Here is a 14,428-nt window from a genome sequence, read left to right on the forward strand (position 1 = left end):
CCTGCTCTGTTCTGACGACTGCCTCTTGGTCCAAGTATAGGTTTCGCATTAGCACGATTAAATGTTCTGGGATTCCCATTCTTTTCAGAGTCAGCCACAGTTTGTTATGTTCCATTCAGTCTATCAGTAGATTATATAATTTATAAAAATTGCATTGATCCTTTATTTTATACTTGTATAACTTTCATCACTTCTCCAAGTTCATAGTTTTCAAAGGCAAGCCGTTTCAGAAGCTGATGCCACTTTGCTTCACAGCTTGTTATAATAGGGGAACTCCACCAAACACTGTCCACTATGGGTACCTCCATCAACCACTGTCCACTATGGGTAACCAAATGCGATAAGGATTACCCTTGGTGAACAGTGTTTGCTGGAGCTCCCCAATTAAAACAAGCTGGAAAGCAGTAGTGGCATCCACTTTCAAAACAGCTTGCCTCTGAAAACTCTATGAACTTGGAGAAAATAACTTGTATTTTTCTAGATAGTTATGAGGTTATTCTCAAGTTATGAGATTACAATTGAGCTTATACCAAGAGGATCACATTTTTACATCAATAGCAGTGACAAAATACTCAGTAGAAGCATCCGTTTAGAGTTGGTAATGAAATTTTCAAAGTTCTCTAATGATGTTTTAATAGAAATATCACAATAATATGTCTTTAATAAATAGAAATTTATTCTTTCACATTTTTTTTAAGTTAGGGTGTGGGGTTTATTTTAATTATAAAAGAACTTTGGAAATCTTAACAAAGGAAAGGAATATTTCACACTGAGAAGACTCTAGAACATAAATGACAAGTATTTAACTTCTGTTCTGACCCCATCTCCAAAAACACCAGAGACGATGGAGGAAGACAGCTGAAGCAAACAAGTGAACCTGTAGAACAGACTTAGAAACCCTATAAATAAGTAACATCTAAAATTGTTTTGTTTTAAAAAAAATTTTTAATATATCAAAAGGCCTGGTTTATGACATGCTACTCCCACCAGAAAATAACCCAATACCCCCTTGTTGGCAACATGCTTAAGTTGACCAGCCAACTCCTATTTCTAAACTCTTGTGTATGTGAGTGTGTGTAAAAGTACATGTATCTTATCAACTTGATGACCCACAGCCTCCTGCTTTCACACACTAGCTGACTGGTGTTCATTCCTTTCAGAAGGGTGGGCAGAAACCTGCATGTGATAGTGGAACATAATAGCCCACTTCTCAACCAGTGCTTCACCCTTCTCAAAAGGAGAGGCTGACTTCTAACCAGACTACTCAAATCAATTCTCTCCTGGTGACTCCTATTCTTTTTAAGAAAACACACGTATTCACTCACACACACACACACACACACACACACACACACACACACACATATATAATTTTTTTTATTTTTACATTTAAATATAAAAATACTATTCTGCTTTGTGTTATAACATTGAGGGCCAAGTAGTATGAATCTTTTCTCAAGGCAGGGATATGTCCAGTCATATCCCCACCTTCCTTCTCAATTTCCATGGAGTCTCCCATCCAAACAAGGAAATCCTAACTTTACCACAGGATTAAGTCAGATCCTCCCACTTCAGCTACCTCAATAAATCCCTCCTTTCCTTCCTTCACAAACATAAATGTTCTGTCTGGATAGCTATGCCTACTGGACAAACACACCTGATTAAATGGAAGCAGTGGTTATGTTTCCCTACCCCCTCCCCACTAATGCACTATTCCTTAGTCTTAAAGAAAGCTTCAGTGACAGGGAAAAGGGGCGGGATGGCCGTGAAGAGATTAAGAACGTGACACCTCTATCCTGGCCCCCCCAAAACAAGAGTTATTAATTTGGCCTGAGGAATAAAAAAGACCTCGATATTTTGCCCTCGGAATTACAGCTAGTAGAAACAAGTAGGAGAAATGAGAAGAGGGCGCAGGATGAAAAAGAGGGGGCTTTTGATGACTGGAAGTCTAGTCCATTTAGTTTTTATACTGGAAGGGCTCGTCGCCAGTTTCGTGGAGAAGACATGTGCGGATGAGGGCTTCTGTCACCGAGTAGGGATCACAGTTGGCAGAGGGGCGGCGGTCTTCAAAGTAACCCTTCTTCTCCTGGCCAACAGTCCGAGGAATGCGAGTGCTGGCGCCACGGTTGGCCACACCTGCAGAAAAGTCTTTGATGTTGGAGGTTTCGTGGAATCCAGTCAGGCGCCAGGCGTTGTCCAGGCCTCCTTTGGGATTGTAGGCGCAGATTTGGTACTGGTGCCGCTTGCTCAGTCTCTCGATGGACTCCTCAATGTGCTTCAGACCGTTCTCTTCTCGCATGGCCTTGGTGCTAAAGTTGGTATGACATCCAGCACCGTTCCAGTTCCCAGGGATGGGCTTGGGGTCGAAGGTCGCTATAACGCCAAAGTCTTCACACACAGGGTGCAGGATGAAACGGGCCACCCAGAGATGATCTCCCATGTCAATTCCTTCACAGAGGCCTATCTGGAACTCCCGCTGGGCAGACATGACTTCTGCATTTGTCCCCCCAATCTTGATGCCGGCATATAAGCACGCCTGGTAGTGAGCCTCCACAATGTCCCTGCCGTAAGCTTTATCTGCTCCCACGCCGTAGTAATAGGGACCTTGGGGTCCAGGGAAACCATTGGAAGGCCAACCAAAGGGGTGGCCATCTGTCCCCATGAGGGTGTATTCCTGCTCCATTCCAAACCAGGGGTGTTGGTTGCTCACCATGTCCATTATCCGTTTACAGGTGTGCCTTAAATTGGTCTCTGCAGGCTTTCAGTTGTACTTAAAGACTTCACAGAACACCAGCTTGTTGGGGTCCTTGCGAAAAGGATCCCGAAACATGGTAGCAGGGAGGAGATACATGTCACTGTTAGAGCCTTCAGACTGGAAAGTACTGGAGCCATCAAAATTCCACTCAGGCAACTCTTCTACACTCTTGGGCTCAGAATCTAGGGTTCAGGTCTTGCAGTGCAGTCCCTCTCCTGTGCCATCGATCCAGATATACATGGCCTGGACTTTCTCACACTGAGGCAGGGCCATATACAGCTGCTTGATGCCTTTGTTCAATTGGGAACTTGCTGAGGTGGACGTGGTGGAAGGTGTTCTGGGCGGAGGGCAAGCTGGAGGGAAAGCTGGCCGTGAGAGCAAGGAGAGGAGAAGAGAGGTGGCCAGGTGTCCAGTTAGAAGACAGACTCAACTCCCATTCTCGGCTCTGAGGAGCTGCCCCGCAGCCTTCCACCCTTTTATCCGCGGCCGGGCTATTCTTTCACATTTTAAGACGTTGTTGTTGTTGTGTGTCATTGAGTTGAAACCAGCTGGTAACAGTCCCTTCAGCAGGTTTTTCAAAAGCTCGAGGAAACAAATTGTTGTGATCCACACAGTCAAATGCCTTTTCTTAGTCAACAAATCAGTTAGACATCCTTCTGGTACTCTCTGCTTTCTGCAAAGATCCATCTGACATTGGCAATAATGTCTCCAGTGTTACAGCCTCTTCTAAAACCATGTGGTAGCTCTCTGTCAATGTACTGTCCAATATGTTTCTGGATAGTATCCAGCAAGATTTTACTAGTTGTGATATAATTGATATTGTTCAATAATTTCCACACTCTGTCAGGTCATTTTTTTTTTTTTGAATGGGAACAAATGTGGATCTCTTCCAATCAGTTGACCAGGTATTTGTCCTCGAGATTTTTTGGCACAACCTGAGGTTGTGATGATGTTGCACATTCACGACAGCATCTGTTCATTGAAACATGCCAGTTGGTATTCCATCAATTCCTGGGGCTTTATTTTTTGCCAAGTCCTTCTGAGCAGCCTGAACTTCCTCCCTTCATTACCATTGCATCTTGATCATATATTGTTTCTTGAAATTGTTCTATGTCGGCCAATTCTTTTTTTGTATAATGACTCTGTATAGGCCTTCCATCTTCTTTCAATGCTTTCTGGATCATTCAATATTATGCACATAGAGTCCTTAAGCATTGCAATTTGTGGCTTGAATTTCTTCTTCAGTTCCTTCAGCTTAAGAACTCCGAGTGAATTATGCCCCTTTGATTTCTGACTCCAGCTCCTTGTATTTTTCATTATAATTTGCCTTGTCTTCTTAAGCTCCCTTTTGAAATCTTCTATTCAGCTTCTTAATTTCTTGATTTCTTCCTTTTCCTTTGGCTTCTCTGTGATCCAGTGCATTATTCAGAGTCTCTTCTGACGTCCAATTTGGTCTTCTTCTTCCTTCTTTGTAATGGCTTTTTGCTCTTTAATGGTATTCTTGATAACCTCCCACAGCTCATATGGTCTTCATTCATTAGTGTTCAAAACCTCAAATCTTTTTCTGAGTGAGATTTTAAATTCTGGGTGGATAGATTCAAGATCAAATTTTGAATCCTGTGGATATGATTTGGCCCTGTTTGGCTTTAATTTGAACTTGCTTGTAGTCTTTGATGGTCTATTCCACAGTCAACACCTGGCTTAGTTTTTCCTGCTGATATTGAACATCTCCAACAATTCCTTCCACAATGTAATAGATCTTATTCCTGTGCTTACTATCAGGTAAAATCCAAGTGTACAGTGGGTGTTTATGTTTCTTATAAAAGGTATTTGTAATTAATATATTATTCGTTTTACAAATTCTATCATTTTATCCCGAGCTTCATTTCTGTCACTAAGTCCATGATCCTTCTTCCTGATTACAAACTTTTGCATTCCTGTTACCTGTTATTATCAATGCATCTTGGTTGCATGTTCGATTGATTTCTGAATGCAACAGTTGGTAGAAATAATCTATTTTTCTGTTTGCCTCTGGTTATTGGTACATAAATTTGAATGATAGTATTAACAAGTATTCCTTATATGGACATTATGCCATAACTCACAATATTGCACTTTAAAATGGATCTAGAAACAGCCTTTTTAACTATGAAAATTATTCCATTTCTTCTCACCTTTCATCACCAGCGAAGCAGATCACATGACTGCCTAATTCAAAATGTCCCATGTCAATCCATCTCACTCCCTAATATATTATGTTAATATTTATGTATTTCATTTCTTTCTTAACAATATCTAGTTTTCCTACATGCATGATCCTCAAATATGACATGCAGGCAATTGTAGTGTGTAATTTTACTCATATTAATCTAATAATAAATAAGAATATGTTGGAGGAAAGCTATGATGGGCAGTTCAATTACCTCTCATTAACAATATATGAGGTTATTTTGGACTACTGAAGAAGAAAAAGAAATTATGAATTTCGTATTAATTATGCCTATGGATAAGAATGGCAGAAAAAGAATCTATGCCTTTTGAGTTATGGAGAATTGACTATTCTATATACAGCCAAAGATAAAACAAATGTCTTCGTGAAAGTACTCAGAGCCAACAATAATAAAACTTTGTCCACATGCTTTTGGTATATTGTTAGGAAGGTCAATCCTTAAAAAAGACATAATACTTGGAAAGTTGGACGATCAACAAAACAGAAGATCCTCAACAAGATGACTCACATCTGTGACTTGAGTGATGGACTCAAGTACATTCTGGATGGTGAGAATGGCGCAGAGTAAATCAGGATTCAGATGCATTGTTCATAGGGTCACTATAAGCCATAGTTGACCCTATAGCACCTAACAACAACAAAGATATCATAGAAACAGTATATTATTTTTATAAATAGTTTCTCTATATATAACAATTTGGAAGGAGGAGTAACATCCACTTCCATAATAGCTTGCCTCCAGAAACACTATGAACCTGGAGAGAGGATGAGAGAGACACCCAAGTGTTGAGGACTTTCCTTTATAGGGTCGCTATGGGTCACCTGCAACTAGATGGCACTTAACAACAAGAACATATACAACAATTACAGTTAATAGAGAGTTCTGAGAGCATAAATTTTTTTACTGCTCAAAGATGACTCTTCTCTAGGGTTCTAGATCCATCAGTTACTCTGAGGGAGAAAAATGTGAAATCTCCTTTCATGTTACTTAAAACTTTTAGAAAACCTAGTGGAATACCAGCTATGAGCTAGCTGGTTTCATCTAAACAATGCACTGAGTGAATGTTATAAAATGAATAATATCTCTCTCTCTCTCCTATACCTATATCAACTATATCTATATCTATCTCTTTATCTCTATCTCTATCTATTATCTATCTATCTATCATCTATCTCTATCACTTAAAAAAAGAAAGAGTTTAGATAAAATAATGTGGCAGTATTTTAAAGCAAGTACCAAAGGAATTAAGGAGTATTTCACTGGCATATTTCTATGAAAAATGTGGTTGATATTGTTCTTTAATTAATCCCTGATTCCTGGGATTATTGATGAAAATCTTAAAAGAATCTATGTACTCTGAGTCTTATTCAAAACATCAATTTTCTTCACACTCTAATAAATTGTTAAAGTGATTTCATAAGTAAACTCTTGCTGAAGATTATGTAAAAAAATAACAAGAAACTGCTAGAAATTCAAGTTGAATTTTTAAAAGTGCATAGAATTAGGGATATCACTGATGTCAAATGAATCTTGTTCTTAATTAGAGAATGCCAGAAAGATGTTTACTTATGCTTATTGAGTATGCAAAAGCATATGACTATGTACCAGAACACTTAATAGTGCTCATGTGAAACTTGTTCATAGACCAAGAAGAGTTGTCTAGACAAAATAAAGGGATACCATATGGTTTTAAAACAGAAATGTTGTACCTAAGGGCTATATCCTTTCTCCAAACCTATTAAATCTATATTTTGAGCAAATAATTTGAGGTGCTGCACTAAATGAAAAAGAATCTGGCATCAGACACAGAAGCTGACTGGTTAACAAACTGCATTATGCAGATGACACAATCTTGCTTATATAAAGTGAAGAGGGCTTGAAACACTTGCTGCAGAAAATCAAAGACTACTCCCTTCAATATAAATTACATTCCAAAACCAAGAAAACAAAATTCCTCACCACAGTACCAATAGGCAACATCATAATGGAGAATTTTTTTAAGTAGTCCATCACTTCTTTTTATTGAGATCTACAATCGATAATTGTAGGAGCACAGAAAAAAATAAATATTGCCTTGAGCTAATATATTGTCAAAGAATTATCCAACATTCTAAAGAGCAAGAATTTCAGTCTAAAGACTAATATGAGCCTGATTCAAACCATGTTTGTTTTCCCAATTCTTCTAGTGCATCTGAAGGTTGAACAACTAAAAAGGAAGTCTAAAGCATAATTTATACCTTTGATTTGTGGCGATGATGAATATAGACTATCCAATGGAAAGCCAAAAAAAAAAAAAAAAGAAAAGAAAAAACCCCAAACAAAAAACCAACAACAACAAAAAATCAAACCAACTTATTTAGGAGAAATTACAATTGGGGTGGTCCTTCTTATTGTTGTTCGATGCTGTTGAGTCAAATCTCATGGTCCTGAGGAGCAAGGACAATGAAACCAACTGTTTCACAAGCTTAGAGCATGTTCTGAGAAGGTGCCAGTCAACCCACCAAGAGATGGATTGACATAGTGATTGTAACAGTGGGCTGGAAGAAATAATTAAGATGGGGCAGAGTAGAGCAAAGAAGAAATAAGTCATAGTTGTTTTAGTAGCACTTAACAATGACAACAGTGCCAAGAGTATCATTTCTATGTCTAAATTCTGTATATCAGATGCTGTTGTTATTAGGTGACATTGAATTATCTACTATTCATAGTGACCCTGTGTCAACAACAGATCTAATCTTGCCATGTCCTGTGTCATCTACAATTTCGATATGCTCCAGCCCATTGTTATAGTCACTGTACCAATCCTTCTTGTGAGGGGTATTCTCTTTCTTTAACCTTCCCTCTTTGCCAGTATGATGTCATTTTCCAAGGACTGTCCCCTCTTGACCACGTGCCCTAAGTAGGTGAAATGAAGTTTCACAATCTTTGTCTCGAAGGAGCACCCTGGTTGGATTTCTTCTAAGACAGATTCATTTATTCTTTTGTCAGTGCAAGGAATATTCAATATTCTTTTCCATTATCATGACTGAAGACAGATTCATTTTATTCTTTTGTCAGTGCAAGAAATATTCAGTATTCTTTTCCATTATCATGACTGAAAGGCATAGATTCTTCTTCTGTCTTCTTTATTCATTGTTCAATTTTTTTTAATGCCTATATGGTAACTGGTCTTGGGAAGTTCTGCTTGCCAGAAGGAGCATGGTGGTGTGAGCGCAACAATCATGGCAAGCTTTTGGAGTAGATTGCTTTTCCGGGCATGTGTTTGACATGCAGGTTTGCTCTGTCCCTGGAATGAGGCAAGCCAGCCTGGGCCTAGGATTTGAACCAGGCGGCGGCCTTAAGCTAAAAGGCAGCTGGGAGAGGAAGCGCCCAAGTTGTTCCTGGTTGGTGATGCTGAAGCCTGTGACAGTGATGTGCAAGTCGTGGTAATGGGCACCCATGGTGGACAGAGTTGGCTGGAGCTTCCCGACTAAATCAAGCCTGGAAGCAGGAGCGGCATCCACTTCCGAAATGGCTTGCCTCTGGAAACCCTATGTACGAACAGTGCTCAGTTTGTTCGTTAATAGGGTCGCTATGAGTCCTCTACTACTCGGCGGCACCAAACAACCACAACAACGTATGGTAACTGAAAAAACCTGGAATTCTTTAATCAGGTATACATTAGTATCTAAGCATACATCCATTCTCTCTAGCACTTTGGATAAGTCATTGACAGCAGATTTTCCCAGTGCAACATGTCTTTTTATTCCTTATTGTTGTAACCTGGATATTGATTATATGCCAAGTAAAATTACATAATTCACAACTCCAGTCCTTTTTCCACATGTCATGATGTTGTCTATTGATCAGTTATGAGATTTTTTCTCTTCTGCTATGTTTCAAGTCCTCCTGCTTTCTACAAAGTTGTGTTATCTGCATAACACAAGTTGTTAATGAGTCTTCCTTCAATACTGATTTGTAGTTTTTTGTACAATCTAGCCTTTATAATTATGTGCTGAGTAAATTCAACCTGTAAATTCAATAGGTGTGGAAAAAAGGCACAGTCCTAATGACCATCTTTCCTGATTTTAAACTAGGCAGTTGCTCAGATAAGAAAGCATGTTCCCGGAGAGGTTATGTTTATAAGCAAGATAAATATACCAATTTCATTTCCTAGTTAAATAGAAGAAAGCATAAGTCAATTCAAAGTAAAAACTGTTACAACAAAATTAATTTGAAGGGGAAAATAATGAAAATGAGGGGAAAGAAATTATTAACCTATCCTTTTAAAGTTATAATTTAGTTTACTGTATTTTGAAAACATAAAGGAAGAAAAGTTCAATCAGATAATCTTCCTTAAAGATAAAGCTCTTACTTATATATTTATTTATCCAAATATTGCATACTCTTATAGGTACAGAATAATTCTGTATCTGTTAATTTGAAGGTATGTTGGTTTTGTTTCTATTATTCCTGTTTACTTATTTATAATAAATTTGTATAAAAAACTGTTACTATTTTGATTTATTTCTCTCTATATATGTATTTATATTGTCATATTTATGAGTATACCTTGAAATATTTCTGAAAAAGTACCAAGAAAATGATTTAACATTTCTTTCCAACTATTTTTTTTCTTGCAAAGCATACAGATCAGTGCTGATAAAATAAGTTAAAAAAGAAAAAATCACAAGGAATAAAATCATATGTAGGAGAGATAAAATACTTTGTTAGTGCATAAATGAAAACATTACTGAGGTCCAAATTATTAAACTTCCACAGAAAATATTGATTGCTGTTCACATCATGCTAAGATCAAGCATAGATTTGAGAGGACTGTTGTTGTAGAGTACCATCAAGTTGCAACCAACTCATAGCTGAAACTGTGGAAGATTTTCAGAGGTGGTAACTGAATGAGAGATTAGATTTTTAATTAATTACGGTGGAGTTCATGTTGTTTTATTTTAAACTATCTGTTTTCTTTCCTCTATCTAAGCATTAAAGAATGGAACATAGAGAAGAAAATAAATGGACATACACTAATAAGTATAAATGAAATGCTAGTTTTTCAATAGATTCTTGTAACAAACATCTACTATTTTCTTCTTTACATATTTTTATAGTTCTTGATAAGAGAAAGTGTATTTCTAATTAATTCTGTTAAGAGTAGTAAATTAGTTACAGGAACTGCAGAGTCAACTCTGTTTGATTTGCTGTGTAATTCCTTGATTTCTGACATCAACATTCCCTCTTTCCTTCACTTTCCTCAGTCCTCTATATCTCTTGGGTTCAATGGTTGTCTGGAGAGTCTCCCAAAGAGTCAGATCATTCAGGAGAAAGACATAGGTGATTGTAGAAATGCAGGCAGGAGATTGGTGAGTGTTGTAGATTATAAGTTTTGGTATAGGTAGAAAGTGGGCATCCTAAGAAAGAGCTAGCTAGTACTGAGGTCTCATGAGTTTATATATGCCTCAAGTAGGGTGGGGGTTGTGTCTCACTCTAATCCTCTCTCCTTAATAGAAAAAAAAAATACTTCAACTCAAAATAAACAATCAATGTCTAAGAAAGATATTTTGAACTATAAACCTTTGACACCACAGATAAACTAATATTGTATTAATTATATCATCTGAGAATTGTATTATCATTTTTAAGAGTATTGAGAATACCATGGACTGCTAGGAAAACAAACAGATTTGTCCTGAAAGGGTTAAACCGGGTGGCTCCTTGGAGGCAAGGATTCTGAGGCTCCGTCTAACTTACTTTGGACATGTTGTGAGGAGAGACCGGTCCTTAGAGAGGGACATCATGCTTGGGAGGGTGGAGGGACAGCGCAGGAAAGGAAGGCCCTCTATGAGGTGGATTGATTCAGTGACTGGAATAATTGGGATGGGAGTGTCAGAGACAGTGCGATTGGCACAGGACAGAGCGGAGTTTAGGGCTGTTGTACATAGGGTCGCTATGAGTCGCAGGTGACTCGATGGCACATAACAACAACAACAACAACATATGATTACAATATTATTAAGTTGATTATTATCTTAATGTTTCTTCTAAGATAATGATTCTATTGATAAAGAACATTTTTGCGCTTAATATCTCATTATGTGGAATTCTATATTAGGAAAAGAAAAAACAGATTAAATCAGTTATTATTGTTTATTCCACTGTTTCAGTACTTGATTAAAACCTTAAACTAACATTGCGTATCTCTAATGTTATAATTTCCTTACCATTCTTAATTAAGCCTGCACTGGTAATTTTTTGTCACTGTCACTTGTAAGAACTTGAAAAACCTGCTTAGTAAGCAGGCTTGTGTTTTGAAATTACTCCAAGATTTCTGGGCTTCTAAGAATAATTAAACTTAATGAAGAAAAAATTAATTGGTCTACTTAAAATGCTATTAAAGAGCTCACAAATTAGAGTGAGTTGATATAGATGTTACTCAATCCTTCAGTAAGTCTAAAAAATAAGAATTTGGTATGCGGTTGCATAAAATTTACATATCTTACCTTAAAATTCAAGATGCAATTGGAAAAACAAGTCATGATGGCATCATCTCACATGCGCTGTCCACACTTTTATTTTAAAACTATCAGCTGGCCCAGTGGGCAGAAAGTGATGCTACCAAGCCAAAGGTGGGTGAATTTTAATCCACAGCCCTCCGGCCTGTCGTTCATTGTTTTTGTTCAGACACCCCTCCACCACCCCATCCACCACCCCATGGCATGCTTCAAAATTGGGAAGGGTGTACGCCAGGGATGTGTCCTATCTCCATATCTTTTCAACCTATACACAGAACAGATTATTCAGGAGGCTGGGCTCTATGAGGAGAAATGTAGCGTCAGGATTGGATGAAGATTCATCAACAATCTGTGTTGTGCAGATAAGACAACTCTGCTTGCTGACACTGAGGAGGACCTGAAGTGCTTGTTGCAGAAGGTCAAGGATTATACCCTTCAATATGGATTGAAGCTCTATATCAAGGAGAAAAAAAAATTCACCACTGGGCCAATTGGCATCATCAGGATGGACAATGAAGAGACTGAGATTGTTAACTGCTGTAGTTTACTTGGCTCCAGAGTCAATACTGCTGGCACCAGCAGCCAGGACATGAAAAGACGCATTGTAATGGGAATGTTTACTGTTAAGGACCTCTCCAAAGTACTGAAGAGCAATGTTGTCACTATGGAGAATAAGGTTCACCTGATCCAGGTCATGGTCTTTGCAATCACTTGCTATGCATCAGAGAGTTGGACAATGACTAGGGAGGACAAAGGATGCTTTTGAGCTGTGGAGTTGGAGAAGAGCATTGAATATACCATGGACTTCTAAGAAAAAGAACAGCTTCATCCTAGAGAGGTTTAAATCAGGCTGCTCCTTGGAGGCAAGAATTCTGAAGTTTCATCTAACATACTCTGGACATGGTGAAAGGAGGGACAAGTCCTTGGGGAAAAGTGTCATGTTTGGGAGGGTAGAGGGACAGCACAGCAGAGGAAGACCCTCTATGAGGTAGATTAATTCAGTGACTGGGGTAATCAAAGAGGGTGTGTTAGAGACAGTGAGGTTCACACCTCAGGAGAGAGCAAGGTTTAAGGCTGTTGTACATAGGGTCACTAAGAGTCGCAGACAACAGCACATAAGAGGAACAACAACCATTGTTATTGTTGCTGTGTACTATAGAGTAAAAACTGACTCATAGCTGACCCTCTGGCAGGTTTTGAAAAACAGTTAATTGCATGGGAGGAGATTATTCATCCTTTGCCCACAGAGTACTTGGTAGCCTTGAATCGTGTGTCTTCAGGATTACAGTGCAGCTTCTTGCCACTAGACCATTAGAGGGCAAGAGTATGTATTTAGTTTTCTGTTGTCAGAAACCTTGAAAATTGAATTTTCTATCCATTGTGTGAGCTCCCTTTGGGGGCATGATCTCCAGCTACCTTAACTGCAGACACATAGTCTTGCAAATCATCAATAGCTGTAGGACCAATATAACAGAGTACTTTCCACACTCTGAGAGACAATGGTGGACAGAGAGAGTGAAGAGATTATGGCACTGCTGTAAGGCAATTGTTGCAAGATATAACTAGAGAAGCCTTGGAGATGGAGCCACAGATAAAGGGGTTTTTTGGCTATTTTTTTATTTTTTCCAGGATGATTGAATGAAGAGTCGACCTGTAACTACTCTTACATAAAATTTGCTGTATGATTGACGAAAGCAGAGGTGAATTTGTACTGCTGAACTGAACCTAGACTTTTCACTTGTTGAATGAGAGGTTGTCTGAACTAATTGAGGAATTGTATCTTGGTGTTAACCTGCCTTGGAACTGCTAGACTACAACTAGACTTTGTATTAGGTGATGTTTTTTGTCTCAACCTCCCCAATCCAATTTCCCTAATAAATCTCACAACTGTGTGTAAAATCTGTGAGTCAATTTTGTATGTATTTTAGACCAAATATTTTATAGAAATTGGAGCAGGAGCCTGAGTTGCATTCATGTAGCTATTTGTTTGTTACTATAGATGTCAATTCCTTTGAGTTGTGTTGCTGGAGGAGTATTTCGCATACCATGGACTGCCACTAAAACCAACAGTTCTGTCCTGGAGAGAGTAAAACCAAACTATTCATTGAAAAGACTTAGAGAATTCATTTCACATACTTTGGACACAAATCAGGAGGGTCCAGTCTTTGGAGAAGGATATCATGCTTGGAAGTGTCAAGGGAAAGTGCAAGAGAGGAAGACTCCAAATGAGATGAACTGACCCAATAACTGGGATAATAAGGGTATCTGTGTCAAAGATTAGAGATTGACTCAGGATAGAGCAGGATTCAGAGCTATTGTGCATAGAGTCACTATGAGTCATAGTTGACCCAAGGACACATAGCAACAACAACAACGGATGGTATTAGGTAACTCTGATGGCCTAGTGATAGGAAGTTACAGTGTAATCTGGAAGGCATACATTTTAAATCTACCAACTGCTTCACTGGAGAAGGATGAACAATCTCCTCCCAAGTGATTAACTATCTCTTAAAATCTCCTGGAGGGTCAGCTATGGGTATGTTCTGAATCAATGGTACACAACAAAACCAAGAAATGGATCTCATTGATGGAGACAGTTCCCTTATTAATCAGATGGAAGTCAGACTTGGCCAACTCTACATTGTAATTGCTCCAGTTACAGTTTTACAAGTCTTGAAAAAATGTTATAATTAGCGAATAAGAACAAGATACATATAACTCTCCAAAATGGGAAGGAGAAGGGAAAAAAATAAGTATAAAAACTAGGAGTGGGATTAAAATTCATTAGGTAAAAATCCACCAGGGTAGCAGAGACTAGAGCATGGAGGGATGGGGGTTATAAAAGAACAGCAAGATGTAGTGTGGAGTTGATGATGAGATGGGGTGATAAAAGTTATCAGTCAATCAGTCAATAATGACATATATATATTACTATATAT

At 38.3% G+C, this 14,428-nt stretch overlaps 1 pseudogene; it reads right to left on the reverse strand.

Moving 5' to 3' along the window:
* Nucleotides 1-1,957: 1,957 nt before the first annotated feature.
* Nucleotides 1,958-14,428, reverse strand: part of LOC102872347 — a 37,260-nt pseudogene continuing 24,789 nt past the window's right edge.

The sequence above is a fragment of the Elephantulus edwardii genome, unplaced genomic scaffold (assembly GCF_000299155.1).
Source record: "Elephantulus edwardii isolate Elephantulus edwardi_28Jun2011 unplaced genomic scaffold, EleEdw1.0 scaffold00012, whole genome shotgun sequence".
Classification (NCBI taxonomy): Eukaryota; Metazoa; Chordata; class Mammalia; order Macroscelidea; family Macroscelididae; genus Elephantulus; species Elephantulus edwardii.